Source organism: Balaenoptera ricei, chromosome 1 (genome assembly GCF_028023285.1).
Source record: "Balaenoptera ricei isolate mBalRic1 chromosome 1, mBalRic1.hap2, whole genome shotgun sequence".
Lineage (NCBI taxonomy): Eukaryota > Metazoa > Chordata > Mammalia > Artiodactyla > Balaenopteridae > Balaenoptera > Balaenoptera ricei.
In genome coordinates this window covers 170,276,479-170,300,684 of record NC_082639.1, presented here as the reverse complement: position 1 = coordinate 170,300,684, position 24,206 = coordinate 170,276,479, and the positions used below count along the sequence as shown (strand labels likewise).

At 45.7% G+C, this 24,206-nt stretch overlaps 1 long non-coding RNA gene across 2 annotated transcripts in view; it reads left to right on the top strand.

The window, feature by feature from the left end:
• LOC132353989 (uncharacterized) overlaps positions 1-22,839 on the top strand; it is a 48,780-nt gene extending 25,941 nt beyond the window's left edge. For both annotated transcript variants that reach the window (XR_009499126.1, XR_009499127.1), the window contains exons 2-5: positions 3,989-4,083; positions 18,969-19,028; positions 21,052-21,158; positions 22,453-22,839. This is a non-coding gene — a long non-coding RNA (uncharacterized LOC132353989). The remainder of the gene's footprint in view (positions 1-3,988; positions 4,084-18,968; positions 19,029-21,051; positions 21,159-22,452) is intronic.
• The last annotated feature ends 1,367 nt before the right edge of the window (positions 22,840-24,206 follow it).

Below are 24,206 nucleotides of genomic sequence, written 5' to 3'. Positions count from 1 at the left end.
GTCTATAAAACAGAAGAGATGAGGTCCGCTGGTTGACCTGGGATGGGGGCCCAGTGCCTTCACCTCGCCCTCTCCCTTGGGAAGCAAATCTGTCACAAGTTCCAGAATTCTGCCATCATCCAAATCGCAATTTCTCAATCTCCAAGGGAAATTTTGTCATCTGGCATTTCCATGGCAGTTTTAAAATGTTACAGAAGATTTGGCGTGTCCCACTGGGAGGGGCAGGCACCTGTGTCTGGACTTGTAAGCCGGCGGGTGTGACAGGAGAGAGTGACCACTGCTTGCTCGGCTCAGCGGCTCCTGTCCTCCTGTCCTGCTCGCTGTCTACACCGCACAAGGTACCTGGCTGAGAAAAGGGCTTAGGAGGAAGCAGAGGATGCCAGAGAACAGGAAGAGTATGACACACGCCTGAGTTAGGTCAGCGGGCCCGGCAGCTTTCCTTTCCCAGCTGACTCAGGACGCCTCCCCACAAGCTGCTTGCTTGCTGAGGCCTGTCTTGACAACTGGCGTTAGATGGTGGTGACTCATCAGTTTTTACCCCAGGGGTTAATGAACACGCAGCAGAGGCAGACCTGCCACCCCTCAGAATCCTCCCGAAGGCTCCCGATCAGGTGTCCTCCTTGTCTGAAACCCCTAGAGACTGGGGCCACACGAGCAGCTCCCATGCGGGGTCAACGCAAGAATCCAAAGCAGCTGTTGCTCAGGATTTTTCTGGAAAAGAGAGAGGAAGGGGCTCTGCCTCCATGAGCAGAGGGGGCTGCTTTGGTATTGGAATCAGAATAAAATGAAATGCGTTCTTTGGAATCAGTGAGCTCTGTTCCCAGGACCGGGAAGGCATGGGGTCAGGCCTGAGCTTTGGGACTGATTTCAGGCGCCCCCAGGCTTTGGCAACGGAGGAGGAGCCCTTGGCCCCGTCGTGCTCCCGATCCCCTTGCCGATCAGGCCCAGTGGGCTCTCCGTGCTCTTCGCACAGCTCAAGACAGGCACACTCAACATCCTGTACCCCGAAGACTGACCCGACCCGGGGGCCGCGTGCCAAGAGTGTCTCTGCTTGTGGTGGCAGGGACGGATCGTAAGGTTGCCTTGACCAAAGGCATGGGTCCCCCCGGGGGAGGGGGGCAGGCCAGGCCTCCTCCCTGAGGGGCGCACGTCCCCAGAGCCTGAGCCCAACACTCGGCTCCGTGGACTCACACTCAGTGCTGTCCTGAGAGGCAGCTTAAGTGACAACTGTGGAGATTCCAGAATCAGGAGCTAGGTTATCTGAGCTCAAGGCCCAGCCTCTGTGAAAAGGAGAACGATCATACCTGCTTCCTAGAGTCAGAGCCGAGAATGAGCTAATATCGGTAATGAGACAGGGCCCAGCTCACAGTAGGTGTGCCTTTAGCGCGGCACCCGGATTTGCCTCCACCCCCCCCTCGGCCTCACTGGGGCCACACTTCAGCCGTGATTTCTTCCACCTGCTGAAGACAGGGGCTGCCTCTGGCTCTCTTACCCCTCCTCCGCCCCCATCGCATCTCCAGAGCTCTATAGTGTGACATCTGTCCTGGAAGAGTTCCAACCTCCCCGCTCCAGGACTTGCTGGCAGTCAGATCCATGGTGATTTGGTCGGAAGGGTCGCTTTTCACCTCTTATCCTAAGCTGTGAGGGAAAACAGTCACATACCCTAGAATTCGGCCTCTGCCTTTCTCCCGTGATTATGAGCGCCCGATGTGAGCGGTGAGTACACCGACTGCAGAGGCCCGGCCAGGCACTCACCGAGTGGATTGATGGAGCATACTGAGTTAAGTAAGCAATGTGCTGGACATCTGGGGGTCATGAACTCTTAACTTTTGCTACTTGGCCTCATGCTGTTCAGCCAGTTACTTCTACCTTCTGCCCTTCCTAAATAGGAATAAGCTATCTCTGAGATAGTTTTAAGAGACACTAATGAAAATGATTAAAGTGGAAAGCACAGTGGACCTACGTGCTTTATGTAATAGCATTCAGTCTTTCTTCCTCTCTTTGCAACCTGAACCACAGAATCAATAATGTTTTTCCAAGTGCAATGTCCCCAGAACAAGATGTGAATCCATTCCCTGAGCCCTGCCCTTGGCTGGGGAGTGGCCCCTGCCCTTTGGAGCCTGGTGTCTGGGGCTGGAGCTGGCTTGCCGTGGTTAAGTGCCCATCCCTTCCTGGGATTCCAGCCAAGATACCAGGGTTGCACATTTCTCTAATTTCAGAGGAAGCTTTGTTCAGGGGTTGAGTCTCCACAATGGCTTTGGCCATCTATCTCCATTCTGTATTCTCAGATGTAAATTTAACTGTCTTTTATTGAGTACCTATTGTACTCCAGGCACTGTGCTAAATGCATTCACCAGCATTATCTTGTTTAATCCTCTGAGCAGCTCCGTGAGGTAGGTGTGTTACCACTCCTATTTCACCTGAGGAAATGGACTCGTGGGGGGAGTTAAAGAAGTCAGCAAAGCAACACAGAAAACAAGGGGCAGGGCCAGGATTCTACCCCAGAGCTCTTTATTACTTCCCATGTTTCCTTTATCACAGTTGTCCTGCATACAGATGGTTCCAATTTACGAGAAAATCAAGCTGTAGTCTGAGAAAGTGCTAATTAGAGAGCCCAAGGTAGTGGGGGCTTCTGCCCGTGTCCTGGGAAGGATGCTCTAACTGTGGCTACTGGGGACCATCTGCCTTGAAGGATGAGGGTGGAAGGAAATTTTCCCCCCTCCTTCTTGTCCTGGAGCCCAGTGCAGAGGCCTGCATGCTGTCAGAGCACTTTCTGCAAGCTGCGGATCTGAAACACGGAGGATCCAGGCTGTCAACCCCACAGCAGGGCCCCCGGTGTACTGTGTTTCATTCAGCATTATCGGCAATCCCCATTTCGGCTGAGTCATCCAGGCCTGTGAGAGTTGCCCACTTGCTACAGAGCTTTTCTGCACCTTGTTTGTGGTGAACCCTTCATATGGTCCCATCCGTGGCAAGTGCAAGCGATGGGTGCAAACTAGAACCAGAGCACAGGAGATGACCCTTTCCATGCTTCTCTTAGTTCTCTATGCAGAGACAAAAGTATTGATTACTAGCCCATCTATCAAAGGGAACAGAGATACAGAGCAAAGTGGAGCTCCCTAAAGATCTACTGATATTTTAACTTATCTTAAAAGGGGGCTGGGGGCTTTCTGACAGTTTTGCTTGGGGACTGGGGCAGAGACTTCAGGTTCCTACATACTATCTGTTCTCCTCTTCCCCTTGAATTATAAAACTCCAAGTTTATTTGGGACAGCAATGTGCCCAGTTATTGCCCAGATTTCTAAGCTTTCCTGACCAATTAGATATAAAAGGATGTTATATGTGCAATTTTCAAGAAGTCTGCTTAGACTCAGATGGGCAAGATGCCCTATTGTTGCCCATTTGCCCTTCTCCCTCTGTCCTGTTGCCTGGAATGCAGATGTGATGGCTGACTTGCCACAGCCCTCTTGGACCTTGGGGAAGCAAGTGCTAAGGATGGTGCTAGAGAAAGCCAGAGCAGCTTGGGGTTCCTGATAACTTCTGGAGCCACCATTCCTGCCCAGGACTGAATTCCTCTGGACTTCTTTCACATGAGAAAATGAACACTTGCTTTGATGGCCACAGAGTGGTTGTCTGTAGATGTTTAGATATGGAGACTTTTGAGGTAGCACTAAATTAATGCCTGAATTCAGTCCTTTGTTGAATAAATTTATATTAAATATCTACCATCTGCCAGGTATTGAGCTAAAATACATGGTCTCTACTCTCAGGAATTTAAACAGGCAACTTAAACAGAGTATACTTTAAGGAAGTACTATAACAGAGAGGAGGTCCCTAACCTAACCTTGGGAAAGGCTTCCCAGAGAAAACTGGGGCTTGTAGGGCAAATGGAAACCAGTCAGGAGTAGAGTAAAGGTAGTCAAATAAGGAGCTTTCTGTAGCTGATATGCAGTCGTTTTTAATGGACTACATTTGTCTTTCCAAACAGGCTATGACCCAGTAGCTGATTCTTGCTAAGCTTGCAATGATCTTGCAAAGATCAATACGGACAGCCACTCCATTACTGGACTCACAGTTTAGAAGGTAGTTTATCTTTTTCCTTCTTTTTAAAAAAAAAAATTTATTTATTTACTTATTTGGGCTGCATTGGGGATCTTCGTTGTGGCACGCGGGATCTTTTAGTTGCGGAATGCGGACTTCTAAGTTGCAGCATGCATGCGGGATCTAGTTCCTCGACCAGCGATCGAACCTGGGCCCCCTGCATTGGGAGAGTGGAGTCTTACCCACTGGACCACCAGGGAAGTCCCTCCTTCTTTTTCTTTTACCACAATCTTTTCTCCCTTCTAGGGCCTAGAGCAAAGGAAAAAATGCATGTGGATCAAAAATCTGATCCTTTACTGAGAGTAGATTTGGGTGAAGGTCAGCCTCTGGTTGTATCCAGATCAACTTGCATGTTCCCTGTGTGCTCTTAGCCCTAGGCCTTGGAAGAAAGGTGGTGCGGGGCAGGAGAGTGTCCTAAAAGTGATCCGTGGTCTCTAGGGACCAGTTTGATTGTCACTCCCAGTCCTGATCTTATCAGGCCAATTCTAAGTCTGCTGCTTCTGCCCTGAACAGAGGTTCAAAGTTTTTGTTTACATCGAAGATGAGACTGAATTGGTCTTGAGTAGCAGAAACAACTTAAGCCAGCTTAAGCACAGAAGGATAAGTCATTGAATGGGTGAGTTTTCTTCTTATGCCCACAGCAGGAGAGCAGCTGGGCCTCAGGAAAATACCAACATCGGGGCCTACAGGGTATCAGGGTGTCTGTCCATGCTGCATCTCTATGCCTGAGTCCATTTCTGTCCTCTTACTCTGTAATGGACTTTTTATGCTCTCCAGTCCATATGGTAAAAAAAAATGAAATAAATATTGTTAATAAAAAAATACCCAAAGGCCATTCCTTAGCTCCTGGTGTTTTACATGTTCAAGAGATCAGCCCAGATTGAATCTTTTAGTCTCAATTCCAGATCCTGTGGCAATGACACTAATTAGGTCAGCGTGGCTTAGAAGCCCATCCTGGGATGAGAACCAGGGAAGGGGTCCGCAGACAGAGCTGCAAAGCCCATGCCTGGACCACAGCAATGGGAGCGGACACAACTGGTGAGGCAGGGCAACAGACAACCCAGCAGGGGTCTGCTCTAGTCTCTGCACAGCAGCCTAGGAGTCCCAGAACTTCCATTTCTCCCCCAGATCCTCCCTGATCCACGCAAGGACCTGTTCCATGCAGTTAGAACCTGATCTCTCAGACAAATGTCTGTACCCTGGCTAGAATATGAGTTCCATAAGGGCAGAGGTTTTAATCTGTCCTGTTCACTTCCTTAACCCCAGAAACTAGAATAATGCTTGGCACCATGGGAGGCACTCAAATACTTGGGACGTCAAATAATGAAATTCAACTTCTCCATTCTCTGCCTTCCTGGAAGGGGAAGGGGGACAGGATGGCAGCCGGGGAGTGAAGCGCACAGGAGAGAGGATGAGAATAGAATGTCCAAAAGCAGCCCCTCGGCATATTTGTAGGCATTGGTCTACCCAGTTTCTGGGCCCTGGACGCGGTTATGGAGCAACGTGCAAGCCCTGATCCTGGAGCCTGGTAGACACCGTTCACTAGATGCAAAGCTTGTCTACTCAGCATTGACAGGCCTATCTCTTTGGTCCTGTGATTCCTGGCTACCTTGTAGCCTCTCTGAGTCTTCATTTGTTTATTAGTAAATAGATCACAAGGTTACTGAGAAGATCAAATGATATAACATATTAAATACTTCCCTGTATGTACTACGTACAAGCTGTCGTATAAATATTTATTGACTCTTGCAAAACACGGGGTCGGATTTTGTGTTGTTTTCTGGTGGGTAAATTGGGAATAGGGTAGAATTGTAACTATGTAATTTACTACAGGCCTTGGGTTCTTAGAGGAGATGGAATTGACTGGTATAATTACCATTTCTCACACAAGAATAGCCCTGCCTTCACCTAGTTCCTTTTTTAAAAAAAATTAATTAATTAATTAACTTTTGGCTGCGTTGGGTCTTCGTTGCTGCCTGCGGGCTTTCTCTAGTTGCGGTGAGCGGGGGCTACTCTTCATTGCGGTGCGCGGGCTTCTCATTGCGGTGGCTTCTCTTGTTGAGGAGCACAGGCTCTAGGTGAGCGGGCTTCAGTAGCTGTGGCGCACGGGCTTAGTTGCTCCGCGGCGTGTGGGATCTTCCCAGACCAGGGCTCGAACCCGTGTCCCCTGCATTGGCAGGCGGATTCTTAACCACTGCACCACCAGGGAAGTCCCTCACTGGTTCCTTTTGCGGAAGTGCTGTTCTTTCTGTATGAAGGCAAAGCATTGGCCCATCAGCAGGAGCCCTAAATACAGCATGGGTCAGCTGGGGGGATGACTGCAGTTGTGTTGCCCCGTGGATATCTTCCTACACACATCGTGGGCAGAGGGCAGGTTGAAGCTAAGGGCTCCCATGGAGTGAGTCCTTGGTCTCATTCGCTCTGTCTCCTCCCCACCTCAAGCGCAGTTCAGCCTCTTTGAATCTCCCTTCTGCTACCCGTGCTCCAGCCACCCCCATCCCTCAGATCCTTTTCAGACCTGCATTCCCAGCTCTCCTGCTTCCACAGCCTCGACACCTCTTCTGCTCTAGTTTTGATGCCGTGCCCCCAGCTCTCCCAGGGCTCCCCCCTTCACCCCGCCCCCTCATCCTACACTGACCTGAGAAAGAATGGCTCCCAGGCCCTCTTCCCCCAGACACTCTCCCTCCCTCCCTCCCACCCTCCCCCAGTTTGGCCTCATAGGGCAGACCGTTTGTGTTTGAGAATCAACCCTTTCCTCCGGATGTCCCATTATCCACCTTCAGCTGTCAGGGACACAGTGACAATCTGAACCAAATGGAGGATGCAAGAGAAATTTTTAAAAGAGAAAAAAAGAACAGATAATTTCAAAAGGACATTAGGCTCCATTCAGGGACACAGTCTCCAATCAACAAAATGAAAGGCAAGCGGTAGCCCCACAGGGACTGACTGAAAGGCAGCTGGTGGTGAGTGTGCTGGAGCCGGCTTCTCACACAGGCCTCCCTCACTCGCCCAGCGACAGCTCCCTTCCCGGCAACCAGCCCCACCCTGGGGGATTAGGTCTGGACTCCACCCCAAGCGACAGGGCCTGGGGCCTCCCTGCCAGTGGGGCTTCCTCCCTGACAGGACTCACAAAGGCTCCCTCACGAGGGGTAACTGCAGGACGGTGCTTGGCTGACAGAATCCTTTGGCAGAAAAATGCCATCTGAGTCAGCCCTCAGAAATAATTAACCCTCAGGATGTTTCCTGGAGCACTGAAGTGGGTTGAAGGCCGAAGATGCAGGGAGTGATGCAGCATTTGTCTTCTGAAGGTGAGGGAGGGAATACTTGGGCACTCAGGGCCCTCCCAGCTCTCTGGGCCTCAAGATTGTTCTCAGAGGCGGGCAGAAGGCCCTTATTTCCTTAGAGACTCTTCCTAGAGGCCTGTTTTCATTTAGGGGCTTTTCAGAACGTGAGTCAGGCAGTAAACAAAGAAGAAGAGTCGCTGTTTGCTGCTAAGTGTGGTACCAAGGGCTCAGAGGAGCCACAGGTGAAATCTGAGACCCAGACCAGGCCTCGGGGAATTCACCACCTGGGTAGAGAAGTGAGGCAGGAAAAGACATTAAGTTAGATAGTCTGTTGGTCATACATTCATACATCCAGTGTGAAAAGAGAAAAGGCATTTTCTTGAGCCTAAGCAGATTATTTTACACATTTAGGCCAGGAGCTCAAAGACTTGCTAAGATAATAATGCTGCCCGTGATTTACATTGGTTCTTCCTTCTAAGAAGGCTTCAGAGCTCCCTGCCAATGTTTCAGTGAAACTTGGTCAGATTCTCCTCTTTCATTTCCCTCCTTTCCAAGGCCAAAATTTCTCATGCTCGTTTCACAACCAGGAAGGTTAAGAAACAGGCCACTGGCCGCCCTGCCAGGCAACCAGGCCCACATCTACACAGACTCAAAGGCGCAGCCACTGGCACTTCCATCGTCATGCACACAATGAATCCACTGAGTTTTTTTTTTTTTTTTAATTTTTATTTATTTATTTATTTATTTATTTACTTATGGCTGTGTTGGGTCTTCGTTTCTGTGCGAGGGCTTTCTCCGGTTGTGGCAAGCGGGGGCCACTCTTCATCGCGGTGCGCGGGCCTCTCACTATCGCGGCCTCTCTTGTTGCGGAGCACAGACTCCAGACGCGCAGGCTCAGTAATTGTGGCTCACGGGCCCAGTTGCTCCGCAGCATGTGGGATCTTCTCAGACCAGGGCTCGAACCCATGTCCCCTGCATTGGCAGGCAGATTCTCAACCACAGCGCCACCAGGGAAGCCCATCCACTGAGTTTTTAATTGTTAAGTGCACTCTTAGAAGAGGCATATTCCAAAGAGAATCAGAGAATTAGAGAATGACAGACATCACGCTGGGGCTTACTGTCAACACATATGACACTGGTGTACTGTATCCAAGATGCTGTAGGCGCTAGCTCTAGTGTCAACAAACTTTTTTATAAAGAGCCAAATAATAAATAGGAAATAGTTTAGCCTTTGTGGGCCAAATACTATCTCTGCTGCATATTCTTCTCTTTTTAACACAAAAAATTGTGTTAAAATACACATAACATAAAATTCACCATCTTCTCAAGGGGGAAAGATACTCTTTTCAAAAAATGATGTTGGGAAAACTGGATAACCACATGCAAAAGAATGATGTCGGATCCTTCCCTTACACCATATACAAAAATGAACTCAAAATGGGTTAAAAACCTAAATATAAGACTCCAAACTATAAAATCCTTAGAAGAAAACATAAGGGAAAGCTTCATGACATTGGACTTGCAATGATTTCTTGGATATAACACCAAAAGTACAGGCAACAAAAGCAACAGTACACAAATGGAACTACATCAAACCTAAAAACTTTTATACATCAAAGAACACAATCAACAGATTAAAAAGGCAACCTATGAAGGGGGAGAAAATATTTGCAAGTCACATATCATCTGATACCCAGGGTATATAAAGAGCTGCTAGAATTCAACAACAAAAAAATCAAATAACCCAATTAAAAATAGGCAAAGGACTTGAATAGACATTTCTCCAAAGATGATATATAAGTGGCCAACAAGCATATGAAAAAATGTTCAACATCACTAATTATCAGAGAAATGGAAATAAAAGCCACAATGAGATATCATCTCACACTCATTAGGATGGTCACTGTCAAAAAAAACCCCAGAAAATATCAAATGTTGGGGAGGACGTGGAGAAACTTGAGCCATTGTGCAACCATTGTGTTGGTACGATTGCAAAATAGATGTAACCACTACGGAAAACAGTGTGGTGTTTAAGAAAAAAAAGTTTAAAATAGATCCAGAAATCTCATTTTTGGATATATATCCAAAAAAAATTGAAGCAAGATCTCAAAGAGATATCTGCACACCCATGTTGATAGCAGCACTACTCACAATAGCCAAGAGATGGAAGCTTAAAATGGTTAAGACAGTAAATTGTATGTTATGTCTTTTTACCACAGTTTTTAAAAAAAATAATTTAAAGGCCCATCCAGAAAAAAAAATTTTACCATCTTAACCATTTTAAGTGTACAGTTTAGCGTGTGTGTGCACCCATGCACGTGTGTGTTTAACAACCTTTAAAAATGTAAATAGTGGGCTTCCTTGGTGGCGCAGTGGTTAAGCATCCGCCTGCCAGTGCAGGGGACACGGGTTCGAGTCCTGGTCCGGGAAGATCCCACATGCCGCGGAGCAACTAAGCCCGTGCGCCACAACTACTGAGCCTGCGCTCTAGAGCCCGCGAGCCACAACTACTGAGCCCACGTGCCACAACTACTGAAGCCCGCGTGCCTAGAGCCCGTGCTCCCCAACAAGAGAAGCCACTGCAATGAGAAGCCCATGCACCGCAACGGAGAGTAGCCCCCGCTCGCCGCAACTAGAGAAAGCCCGCGCCCAGCAACGAAGACCCAACACAGCCAAAAAAAAAAAAAAAAAAAGTAAAAAGCCATTCCCAGCGTGCAGGCCTAACAAAAAAAGGCTATGACTAGATTTGACCCATAGGGCATAGCTTGCTGACCCCCATGCTAGATCAATATACACAAGACCTAGATTTGGTAAAATGTAAAGGCTTTAATCCAGGACAAAGGAAAATCATCATATACATGAGACAGTAGTATGGTTGTTAAGACTGTTGCCTCAGTCAGACTTTTAGCTCTGCCACATACCGGGAATATAATCTTGGACAAGTTACTTACCCTCCCTATCCTCAGTTAGTTCATCAGTAAATTGGGGTGATAACTGAACTTTCCTTGTAGAGTTGTTGTGAGGATTAAATGAGATAATACATTGTAAGCACTTGGCATAGTGCTGAGCACATAGGAAGATCACAGCAAACTTTGGCCTCTGTACACGTTATGAATAAAGGAATTGTGAGAAAGACATCCAGTTAACTGCACTATCAAGGTTGAAACCATTGGAATTCCAAGATGCAGCAGTGGTCAAATATTTTTGCTCAGCCTGGAAAGTCTCTGGATGCATGTGGGCTACAAGAACTGACTGCAAGTTGTATTGTTACGTACCAGGGTTCTTGTCCTTCCTTAATCAATAGAAATTGATAAGAGGCCAGACAAGAAATTCACACAAGGTTTTACTGGGCCTCCTGCTGCAGCAGGAGGGAGTGAAAACAAGTAACAGGTTCCCTTGCTCAGTCCCCGAGTGGGGGGCCGAGCTAGTTCCTTACATGGGGTGAGGGTAGGTGTGTGTCCAGGGGTCGGGCTGGAGGCGTGCCTTAGGTGGTTTGTCCACCTCTCTGGTGGTGTTGAGTGCAGGGGGCATGAGCAGTACCCTGCTTTTTCTCCCTACACCCTGTTTTCACTCACGGTTCTTCAGAAGTGGCAGTTGGGGTTTTGGTCATTTTGTATCTTAACAGTAAACTTTGTGGGACTTCCCTGGTGGCGCAGTGGTGAAGAATCTGCCTGCCAATGCAGGGGACACGGGTTCGAGCCGTGGCCCGGGAAGATCCCACATGCCGCAGAGCAACTAAGCTCGTGCGCCACAACTACTGAGCCCGTGTGCCACAACTACTGAAGCCCGCACGCCTAGAGCCCATGCTCCACAACAAGAGAAGCCACTGCAATGAGAAGCCTGCCCACCACAACGAAGAGCAGCCCCCGCTTGCAGCAACTAGAAGAAAGCCCATGCGCAGCAGCAAAGAGCCACCGCAGCCAAAAATAAATAAATTTCTAAAAAAAAAAAAAAACCAATAAACTTTTTTTTTTTAAAGTATTTTGTTAAATTAATTTATTTATTTTTGGCTGCGTTGAGTCTTCGTTGCTGCGTGTGGACTATCTCTAGTTGCAGCGAGGGGGGGCTACTCTTTGTTGCGGTGCACGGGCTTCTTGTATCTTGTTGTCCATAATTTGCCCTAACTTTGCATGCACGCAGTTATTTTTAGTCCCTCATAGCTTCTTTGTATTTTGTTGCTTGAGGAGACATTTGTCCAGGTGCAAGCACTGCAGCAAAGGGCCCCAGGTCCCAGCCTGTCTTAGTATGGTCCCATCACCCTGGGGCTCCTGGGTGGGAAGCCAGGCTCCCTTGAGTTCACTGATGGTGCCATTTGAACCCTGCCAATTCGGCCCCCTGCTTCCCCTGCCCTTTGGCCTCAAGCTTTAATGCAGGTGAGAGGCTGCCCACCCCCTCCCCCATAGCGTTTCCCATCCAGGCAGGAGAAGTGGAGGCAACCGGTTGGTCAGGAGGGACAGGTGATGAAGGGCGTCACAAGATAGAGAACCTGTGGCTCAACGGGTGGAGCCAGAGCCTCAGAGGCCAAGCCAACCACACACAACGCGCTGAGGGCAGCTCTTCTTTGCTCCAACGCGTGTGACAGTTGGCCACGGGGCCAGGAACAGAGACTGATCGGTGCACACCCTGGCTCCTTAGCAGGCATCAGAGAAATTAAGGACAGGGATGAGGATTCCGCCACACCCCTCAAAACGGCCTCCTAACTCCCAACTCTTCCGCCATGCTGTCAGCAGCCTCCCCTGGAGGCCCTCTGTGTACACAGCCCCCTGGGCACCAGTGGGAAGTTAAATGGGAAACGAAGACAGGGCTCGGCCCTGGCTGTAGAGGGCTCACGCTGATCCACGTAACACAGGCTAGCACGGGAGGCCAGTGCTGGCTCCACTGGTACGTGAGTGCTTCCAAAGCAAAGGGGAGGAGGAGAGGGGCTGTGCTCGTCCCGCCGCACCTCCAGCAGCTGCTCCTCAGGGGTCACTGTGGCCCTGCCCTAAAGGGCACCAACAGGCCAGGACGCGGGTGGGGATCCTTTGTTTTTAGCAGAAAAACAACCACAGTCAGATTTCAAGGCTTTGAGTCTCCACCCTCTCCTTCCAGTCTTTTCCAAATAGCTGCATGAACAGGGGAGGCGGCCACAGGCCCCCAGCATGTAGGGCAGGACCTCTCCAAGCTCCCACCCAGTTCTTGCTGCCCAGGCCTGGGAGCAACCCTGGCTAGGAATCTGTAGGAGCCAGTGAGGACCAAGCCTGGGTGGTTCTGACACCAAGATCCACACCGGGAACTCAACCAAGAACAAAAAGAGCAAACAAGATCAATTTCCTCCCACAGGAGACAGAATCTTCATACCAGTGTTCAGAGACACCTTTATCCTCTGCTGGGACTCCACCCTCTTTAGGAGCCCACTCCTTTCCCCTTCCTCCTGAAAAAAAGGAGAGAAGCCCCTGCCCATTTGCGCTGAAACCCCTCTAGGTGTCAGCAGCAAATGGTTTATGAATTACTTCTCCCAGGGTGAACTAGTTTCAAAACTCAAGTTAGGATAATGACAAGGGCCTACGGTATAGCACAGGGAACTATGTTCAATATCTTGTAATAACCTATAATGGAAAAGAATCTGAAAAAGAATACATATATTTATGTCTATGTATAACTGAATCACTTTGCTGTACACCTGAAACTAACACACCATTGTAAATCAACTATACTTCAAGAAAAAATAAAGTAAAATAAATGGAATGTCATTAAGCAATAAAAAAAAAAAACTGGAGTTAGGGTGGGAGGAACCTTTAAGACTAATGAGTAATTATATTAATAACATTGTAATAACTAGGCTTATCTTGGTGATCATTTCATAATGTATCAAATCACTATGTTATATACCTGAAACTAATATAATATTGTATGTCAATTATAATTCAATAATAAAAAATTTTTAATTAAAAAATAAAGACATGGGCCTTTAGAGACTAAAAGTCACACACCTCAGGAATGGTGCCCTCTTTAACCCTGGGAACTGGGGGCAGGGGTGTGGGCAGTAAGGTGTGTTCAGACAGGGACCACGCCTAAGATCAAAGTGTCACTTGCATTTTTAACTGCAGCCCCCCCTGCCCTTGGGTTAGTTGTTCCACAAGCAGTGGCATCACCAGCAGCCCTTCAGTTGGCATCTGCAGTCATGCTGACCCCAGGGGGTACTCAGGCTTTATGAGATTCTAGGACCAGGCATCAAACCTCCAAGGGCTGGAGCCACCCAGGCACACCCAGTTCAGCAGAAAGCAGCCAAAGCTAATAAAGGAAGATATATTTTAGAGGTCATGTCCCAAATTTGGCTCCCTCCAACTGCAGATCTAGCTCTGACCAAGACCAAGATAAAAATTTGCATTATTTTGCATTTTAAACAATCTACTAGTCTTTCAAAGAGTGCTGATTGATGAGTGGCAATTAACTCAAGTAATCAGTTGTAAATTGCCAATAATTGCTGTCATTTCAAGTACGGGTTTTTTTCCTTCTTCATTTTCTCCTCTCTGCTCTCTGTCTCCGTTTTTAAACCAACATATGTTTATTGACCTTCTTTAGACAAGGTGGGCTAGGAGCCACAGGGCATAAAAAGATATACCAGCCATATATTTGCATTTGGGAGATTCCTAGTCTGGCTTAGGGTAGTAACATGGTACACACAGGGAAAAAAACCAAATGTCCAGAGCGCTGTGTGATGAATGCTAGCCCTGAAAAGGGCAGCATTACACTGGATGTTCAGGGAGTTTGATTTTCAGTTGTTGGGGGTTGTCAACGACTTTTGTTTCCAAGGAGGGGCTTTCCTTTACATCAGTGGTTCCCAAACTTGAAAGTCTATGAGTTAGTGACAAAAATTCTATGAAAAAGGTGTTCTATTGGCCAAAAACATTTGGAAGACATGCAGGTTTCTTTTTATGTAATTGAGATGCAAGTGACATATAATGTTGTGTAAGTTTCCGTTACTGCTGAGCATCACAGAGGCTTCAAGAGCCAAAGTATTACGAATCAGTTCAACACGGTGTAGGCAGCAGGTCCCAGATTTGACTTTGAAGTAGTCCCTCCTCCCTGCCCCTTTTCCCACAACCAGTACATGTTGGCATCTTTCTAGACATTGTGATTCCAGAGAGGCTAAATGTTCTAACTCTGTTTAGAAAGCCAAAAAATGGTTTAAGCCTCATTCTCTCTATGAACTTTCCCCTCAAAGTTCAGCGCATACCGATCCCTCTTTCCCCAGATCTCCAAAAGCATTTCAGTGTCACCCATTTAGCACCCAACCTTCATGTGTTTCCTGTCTGTTTATACAGTTCCATACCACATACCATCCAACTCGCACAGAATATATAGCAAATGCTCACTAATGAGGAATTACCTGGTAATTAAATACACTTCGACATCATGGATAAAAGCAGACCCTGGACTCAGGAGGCCAGAGTTCAGATACTGGTTCTGGCTTATTGACTGTGTGACCTTGGGAAAGTTACTTAACCTCTCTGGACTTTTTTTGGTACTTCATGAGGTTGCTGTGAGCATTAAACTAAAGTGCCCAGCACACAGTCAACATTTAATCAATGTTAGCTATTTTTGTTACTAGTCCTAAATGTGTTGTGCACTTGGTCACCAAGCGAAGGAGAGAGCCTGGCCAGTGCATGGAGAACTAGATTTCAAGGGCAGCCCATAACGCTGGCCCCAAACACAGCAATATTGTTTGTTCATCTCTTCTAAGATCTTGAAGCACTTTAAAATCTCAACTTATCACTTTTCACAGGAGTTCCTTGACATAAGTTGGAATCCACTATCATCACCCTAGGGAGGGGTTAATGACCTGCTCAAGGTTACTTGCCAGGGTCAACCACAGGCTAGAAATAGAAATTGGCTCCACGATCACCTCTTTGTCTCACTAGCTTCCTCCCATTGTGGTTTTGGCAAAGATAAAATACGCAGGAGTGATGTAGCAACTGGAGTGAAGGTCAAAGAACAGCATCTGTGTTTAGCACAGCCTTGATGATGCTTTTCTTCCTTCTTCCTCCCACAAGCAGGCTGATATATCCAGCAGCCTCCCGTCCCTCTCGAACCACTCAAAATAGTATTCCCTGACCTCCATTCACCAGGATATGCCAGTGAGAGGGAGCGAGGGTGTGCTGGAAACGCCGCGTGGAAGGGCCGCCACGCAGAAAGCGGCTCCCTGACCTCAGACCCCTTTGCATCAACACATCCTTCTCATCACCTTGGCTGCCTCCCACCAACACTGCAGTCACACTAGCTCCTTGGAAGGAACCCACGGTTCCCTTGCTGCTGCCGTAAGCAAGAAAAGTTCTCTGCAGCTCATCCCCTGCCCGAGCATCCTGGGACCAAGTTGGCAACAGCCCTACTTATGACCGCAAGAGCACTTAGGTTCCGCAAAAAGCAAAACAGAAAACTCAGAAAACCATATAACAAAGTCACTGAGAAAACGCATCCTGCATGTTTGTGTAAATGTGTGTGTGTGTGCGGTGCGTGTGTTGTCAAACCCCTCTCTGCCCACCCTCTCCGGGTACTCACAGCTCCCTGTTTTCACGATTCCGACAGTTAATAATTTATGGAGTACCATACTGCATTCAGAGTCTCCCCTGACCACCTAGATTGTTACCACCCCAGGGAGTTTACTGCCTAAGTCAATGGGACAGAATGGGCAAGTAAGTCACAGGTGACCAGTAAGGGACAGGTGACCTAAGCTGGGGCTCCTGGCTTCACCAAGGGTTGGGAGAAGTAGTATGAGGAGGTGACAGAGGACAATGGAAGAGTCTGGTCTGCCTAACTTACCAGTGGTAGTGATACGAAAGCAGGTGGGAGGGACGCCAGGAAAGTAGAAAAGTATAAACAATGAATCCCTGATCAAGCTGTCAGGCAACCTCTGTTGTCACAAAACATGCCTGGAGTGGCTTCCTGAGAACCCAAACTTGGGCTCTTGGAGAGCAGGATGCGTAAAGAGGTCAGAGTGCAGTCTAGCCTGAGACCGAGGCCATGAGCACTGCGGGTTCTATTCTTGATTGCCCGCTTATTATCTGGGACACCAGATATTACCTGGGGACCGGTCAGCCGCTTCCTTCATAGAAACCTTTTGTTCAGGAATTTTGCTTGCAGGGCTTTATGTCTGCTCTTTATTGCTCGTTACACAGAGAATTTCAAGGTATATCTTCTTCTGGGTCTCTGCCCTCTAACAGCTTACAAAGTAAGGCAGAGTAGATAAGACATGTACACAATGCTGCTTTTGTGGGGGAATGAAGTGGAATGCTGCTCTGGAGCTATTTTTGCAGAAGTATGCACCCCTAGAACAGTGTTCCAAAGTCTCTTTTTAACACTGATAGTTAATATTCATATCAAATAGTAAAAGCTGTTTGCATTTAGAGACATTTTAAATACTTCCCATATACCTTATTTCATCTAATTATAGATACCATCAATAGAAGATGCACTTTTATTTTTGTATACCAGCAAGAAAGAAAAAAAAAAAAAACTTCTATTGCTTGAAAAATGCATCTTGATTTCAGAGATATTAACATGTGAAAAAATGTGCATCTTAGAATTGATACACTATTAGGCTTAAAGGAATCTCATTTTCACCAGCTTCTTGCCATATGTCAGAGAAAAGCACCTTACCTTCTCTGCAAATCCTATGTGAGGCCAGCCTGCTTTACAGTTAATATCACTGAAGAAAATCTAAGAGGAAGGAAAGGAAGGGGGAAAGATGGATTTAACGTTTATATGGATGAGATCCTGTATGGATAAGCATGTCTGTTCATCTCACCTCTGCTTCCTGAGTCTGCTAAATAATTGAGCTCAGCATTAATGGAAAGGGATCTGGGGAGGGGGAAAGATGTGCCTTCTAGACCCATTTTGTACAAAAAGATTTGCCTGTACCTAAGGCAGCACATGGGCTGTGCTACGGGAATGGTTCTCGCAGTAGAACTGGATGAAAGCTTTGTAAAAAAGGCATTTGATCTGAGCTTGAAGCATCTCAAGACTGAAAATGCAGGAAGACAGGAAGACATGCAGCATGGTTGGGTGCTTGTGCCACCTCCTTAGTGACAGCAGACAGTGGGCAACAAAACTGGAGAAAGAGGAAGGCATGCGAACAAACGGTTAAGGATTTTGGACCTTCTTAGGCTGGCAGTGGGCCACCATAAGGTTTTTCAGCTTGGGAATAATTGATATAAAATAGCATTTTGGCGGGGGGTGGAGAACAGCACTTCAGAAAAAAACCCCCAGAATTTCAAGATGACAAATTTGCAGTTCTGTGTATAGTAAACTCAATGGGAAAAGGTAAACGTTGAAAGGACTAATGAAAACAAAAACTAACATTTTTTAAATTTATTTTTTTATTGAAATATAGTTGATTTACAATGTTGTGTTAATTTCTGCTGCACAGCAAAGTGACTCAGTTATACGCCTATATACATTATTTTTTTAAATATTCTTTTCCACTACGGTTTATCCCAGGACATTGAATGTAGTTCCCTGTGCTATAGAGTTGGACATCGTTGTTTATCCATTCTATATGTAATAGTTTGCATCCACTAACCCCAGACTCCGAGTCCATCCCTCCCCCACTCAACCTCCCCCTTGGCAACCACAAGTCTGTTCTCTGTGTCTGCGAGTCTCTTTCTGAAAACTAACATTTATTGAGTGCACTATTGACAGAAACAGGAAACTAAAGGAAAGAGCTGTTTTGAGACAGCAGTGGTAGAGATAATTGATTTGGAGGATAAATTTGAGATAATAGAAAAACTAGCCATGAAGTGAATTGGAGACACAGAAATGATGCTGGGGAGAGAAAGGGTGTCAATCAGATTCGGGAGTCGTTTTCATAGAGGTGCAAGGTGAGTCAGGGGGTTCTGAAGTCATAGGAAAAGGTGATCTTTAGAATGTAGACGCTCCCCAACTTAGAAACGAGGTGCTCCAGAAAAACATGTTTGAATTCCAGGAGGCTTTGTCCCCTAGAGACAAACACATAAATGTTGGTTGGAGTTCCACACATGTCCACAAACGCCTAAATTACTCATAATTTGGTTAAAATATTGGGGGAGGGGGAGAAAAAGAAAAGGTGATATTTAGAAGGGAGGCACTTTAGGACCTCAATTAAGAAATTGTTTTTTCAGAAATAGACTTACAAACATAGACATAGAAAACAAACTTAATGGTTACCAAAGGGGAAAGGGGGAGGAGGGATAAACTAGGAGTTTGGGTTAGCAAATATAAACTACTATATATAAAATAGATAAACAAAATAAACAACAAGGTCCTACTGTATAGCACAGGGAACTATATTCAACCAATAATGGAAAAGAATCTGAGAAAGAGTGTATGTGTACACACACACACACACACACACACACTCTTTGCTGTGTACTAGAAATATAACATTGGAAATCAACTATACTTCAACTTAGAAAAAAAGAAATCGTTTTTTAAATTAGAAAATATTTGAAATATGCAGAGTAGTACAGAGAACAATGTAATACACACCTTGTACCTACCTCTCAGATATTTCAAATGTCAGTCTTTTGATATATTTGCTTCAGATTCGTTTTTTACATTTTCTCCTAGAGAAAAACCAAACACAGATAAAACTGAGATCATCCTCACTCCCTCTCTCCTTCCCTGGAGGTAAGTACTATTCTCCTATTGCTCTGAGGCCCTTCTAATTATTTTTGTACTCTTATGACATAGGGAGAGAGCCAAAAATATTATGTTAGATGTTTTAAGTTATTTATATACATGATGTAATAACATACATGTTCTTTTGCAATTTTCATTTCATTCAATATTCATATTATGTTTTGGAAAATCATCCATAATTATATATAATTATGGGTATATATATGACTCATATATATGAATTATGTATAATTATATATAATAACGGAACACATTCGTTTAACTTCTATGTAGTCTGCCATTATAATGACTATGCCATGAATTATTTCTCCATTTTTTCTAGTTTTAACTATTATAAACAATGCTGTAATGAACATCGAAGTATGTGTTCGAAGTATACGTTGTGCACTTGCCCCAGACTTTCTGAGGGATATATATTGAGAAATAGAATCCTAGGTTGTAGGATATAAACATTTCTAGCAGATATTGCCGAATTGCTTTCTAATATATGTATTAAACTCTATATCTCCACTAATATTTGGTATTGCCAGACTTTAAAATGTTTGCTCATCTAATGGCATAAGTTGGTGTCTTGTTTTGTAATTTTCATTTTTCTGATCACCAGTGAGTGTGGGCATTGGTCATTCAAGCTTCCCCTTCTAGGAATGGAATTGCTTGTTCTAATTTGTGCCCTTTTTTTCTATGAGGTTGATGATTTTTTTAAAACTAATTTGTAATTCTTTATATATTTTGGATAGGAATCATTTGTCAGATGCATGTGTTCTAAATATCTTCTCCAGTGTAGGTCTTGTCTTTTAACACTATTCACAGTGCCTTTATTTTATTTTTTTTATTATGAAAACATCCAATCATCCACAAAAGCTGAAAGAACAGACTCAACCATTAACAATGCTTTGTGTCACTCATCTTATCTCTTTTTTTTTCTTATATTTCTGCTAACATATTTTATAGCAAATCCCAGATGGTATGTCGTTTCACTGCTATGTCCTTCAGTAAGCATCTATACCACTATGGACATTTTCTTACGTTGTCGCCATGCCATGATGATACCTATGAAAATTAGCAATTATTCCTTCATATCACCTAATATATGATGATTTTGCGTACATGGAAGTTTTTAATTGGGCCTCATTTTATTTTTTAATTTGTTTATTTTTAAATTTTTGGCTGTGCTGGGTTATCGTTGCTGTGCACAGGCTTTCTCTAGTTGCGGCGAGAGGGGGCTATTCTTCGTTGTGGTGTGCAGGCTTCTCATTGCGGTGGCTTCTCTTGTTGGGGAGCGTGGGCTCTAGGCACATGGGCTTCAGTAGTTGTGGCATGTGGGCTCAGTAGTTGTGGCTCACGGGCTCTAGAGCACAGGCTCAGCAGCAGTGGCACACAGGCTTAGTTGCTCCGCGGCATGTGGGATCTTCCCAGACCAGGGCTCGAACCTGTGTCCCCTGCATTGGCAGGCGGATTCTTAACCACTGGACCACCAGGGAAGTCCCTGGGCCTCAATTTTTCTACTGCAAGACACAGATGTAACATTGCCTGGCCTGGGGTTACGATAGCTGTACTTCCTATGTGAGGACGACCCACGGGGTGTTCCATGATGACCGATGGCAGGTCCTTCTTCAAGAAGCAGGCAGGCCTTTGCACACCTTGGGGAGACATGAGACACCGTCAGTCTGTACTCTGACAGCTGCTCACAAAGCCTATGATGACTTGAGCCACTATCTCTGACACCTCTGTTAGAAAACAGCCATCAGCCTCAGAGAAGGTGGTCTTCCTGCTGCTGGTATTTCCCAATGCTGCCTTGTGAGGCCAGTGCGAGTTCACACATAAATTCTTCATATCCCTGAGGGAAGAGGGGCGTCAGAGAAACCCAGCTAGAGTCAGGATGGTTTGGGGGATGAGCTGGGTTAATTCCTCTGCCATGTTCTCAGAATAAAGAAAACAGATGTTTACTGGGAAAAGAAAGGGCTTGAATACAAATACTAGAACAGTGTGTTCTGTGAATCCCTTTACTCAGAGAAAAAGAGTATGGATTTCTCTCTATACTGCTCAACATGGCAAAAGACCCTGAGTTACTGGAATTAATGGGAAGACTGGAGCAGCTCTGGATAAGACACCAGTGAGGTAATGTCTGGTTTTTGTTAAATATCCCAAATAGATTACTCACTCTTGCTAGATAAAAGGTAAAGACACTGTCGTGTATAAACACAAACCCTGCTGAAAACAGGGCCCCTGTTGGTTCCTGGGCTGGGGATCCCCTAGGCTGCCCCGAAGACCAGTGACCTTGGCATCACATGTAAACCTGTCGTCACAAGAAAACAAATCAGCTCTGTGATCTTGGCACAGAAACTCTTATTTGCTAGGACCCCAGACCACCAGTGAGAGCAGGGATACCCATATCAGATGAAGCCAGAAAGAAGGGCCATGTGAAAGGTCCTTTCTCTTTGTCTTCAGGAGAAGACCTAGTCAGGCCCAGAAGGCTCCACTCAGCTCCTCTGACTCTCTGGGAGCAATTCCCAGAGAATTTTGTGCCTGGAGCAATTCCTTCCATTTAAAGCACTTTACAGTTTACAAAGAATTTCCTGATTGATCCTCACAAGATAAGCAGTTTACAATGAGGCCCCATAGGTTAAGTGATAAGTTAAGGGACTGGGCCGAACCTCCAACCCAGAATGTGGACACCAAGCTCAGGGGTGCTTTCCTCCATCCACCGAGAGGGTTGGATAACCGTCTCCTAGGCAGTCCCTGTTGACCTTACAGTGTGGGGTTGTCAGAGGCCTGGGAGAGGCTTAGAAGAGAGCAAGGGATCACTTTCCGGTTCCTGGGGTTCAGCCCAGGCATTCCTTCATGTCACCGCATCACCCCCCAGCATCCTGCCAGGGTACCATCTCTCTCGTCCCCACCCAAGGCCACAGGCTGCCATGCAGAGAACAGACCAGCTGCCCAGTGCTGGGCTCCGAGGCAGAGCTTCTGTTCTGGAAAGAGACTAATGGAGTGCCAGGGAAGTGGACCGATTTCCCCAAGGATTCTTGCTTCAGCCAAGTCATCCCACACACTCTCTGTGGTAGGGTCCTTGAGATTTCATTTCACAACTTCCTGGCGGATACCAGAGCAGCGGATGGTAATCCCGTTAGAGTTGGCCAGTCTCCCAAACAGGCGGGAATCCTGCTGCATCTGCTGCAGACTTCCTCCTCCCTCACACGGCTGCCAGGCCAGCCGGGGCCATAATCTTGGTGGCAAGCTCTGAAACCTCGCCAAGAAGTCTCTCCAGGACACTTGAAGGCAGCTCACGGTAATGAGCAAACAGTGAGGCTGCCGCGCTCCCCACACTACCACCCCCCAATCCGGCCTTTCCCCTCAGTCAAAGGATGTGAATGCTCCCCACCCACCTCCGTTAACAAGCTCGTGCTTTGTGCAGAGCCTGCCTTACAGAAGCCCTGCGGCACAGACAAGCTCCTAGGAGCCTGAAGCTCCTCCAGGACCCGGAGGGACCGGTCTGCACAGGGGAATGTGTGTCCTCAACCCATCTCATCATATCATCCAGGAAACTTCACCTCTGAGCAGCCCAGACCTTCTCACGAGGCTTCTTACTGCTCCCAGATCCTCCTTCTGAAGAAATCACCAGCCTCCCGTGGGGTCACAAGGCTTTAGTAACCAGGAACTAAACAGCATGGAAATGTGATGAATCGCATGGAGGCAAAACAGGACCACAGCAGTACCTGCTGTTATCAAAGCCAGATCAAAGTGCTGCCTGCTTGGTCGTCTTTCAGTTACCCAGGCTATTGGTGGGTATGAGGTGGGGGAGGCGGTGGTAGAGAGAAAATCACAATTTTTAAAATAAACACATTTAAAATATGTTATTTATCTCAATCTTAGAATGAAACTGTCTGATACATAGTAGATTCAAATATTCGGAATAAAACTGTCTGGTACATAGTAGATTCAAATGTTGGCTTTTCTGAGGTTGGAAGGGAAGATATGATTATCCCCACTCTACAAAGAAACAAACCAAGGCCATAATTACTCAAGATTAAAAAAAAAAAAAAAAAATATATATATATATATATATATATATATATATATATATTACACTAACAGTGAAATATCAGGAAGGGAAAGTAAAAAAAAAAAAAAAAAAGGTTTAAAATCACATAAAAAAATTCCTTGGTTGGGAATAAACCTAACCAAGGAGGTGAAAGACTTATACGCAGAGAACTATAAAACATTGATAAAGGAGATCGAAGATGATTCAAGGAAATGGAAAGATATCCCATGCTCTTGGATTGGATGAATTAATATAGTTAAAATGGCCATACTACCCAAAGCAATCTACAGATTTAATGTGATCCCTATCAAATTACCTATGACATTTTCCACAGCTTAGAATAAATAATCCTAAAATCTCTATGGAAGCACAGAAGACCCAGAATTGCCACAGCAATCCTGAGGAAAAAGAACAAAGCTGGAGGCATAACCCTTCCAGACCTCAGACAATAATACAAAGCTACAGTAATCAAAACACTGGGGTGTTGGCACAGAAACAGACATATAGATCAATGGAACAGAATAGAGAGCCCAGAAATAAACCCACACACCTAGGATCAATTAATCTTTGACAAAGGAGGCAAGAATATACAATGGAGAAAAGACAGTCTCTTCAGCAACGGGTGTTGGGAAAGCTGGACAGCTGCATGTAAATCAATGAATTTAGGACACTCCCTCACACCATAGACAAAAATAAACTCTAAATGGCTTAAAGACTTAAATATGACATGACACCATAAAACTCCTAGATGAAAACATAGGCAAAACATTCTCTGACACAAATTGTAGCAGTATTTTCTTAGGTCAGTCTCCCAAGGCAATAGAAATAAAAGCAAAAAGAAACAAATGGAACCTAATCAAACTTAAAACATTTTGCACAGCAAAGGAAACCATAAACAAAAACAAAAAGACAAACTACTACTAGGAGAAAATATTTGCAAATGATGCGACTGACAATTTGGGCTTAATTTCCAAAATACACAAACAGCTCATACAATTCAATAACAGAAGAACAAAAAGCCCAACCAAAAAACGGGCAGAAGACCTAAATAGACATTTCTCCAAAGAAGACATACAGATGGCCAACAGGCACATGAAAAGATGCTCAACATTGCTAATTATTAGAGA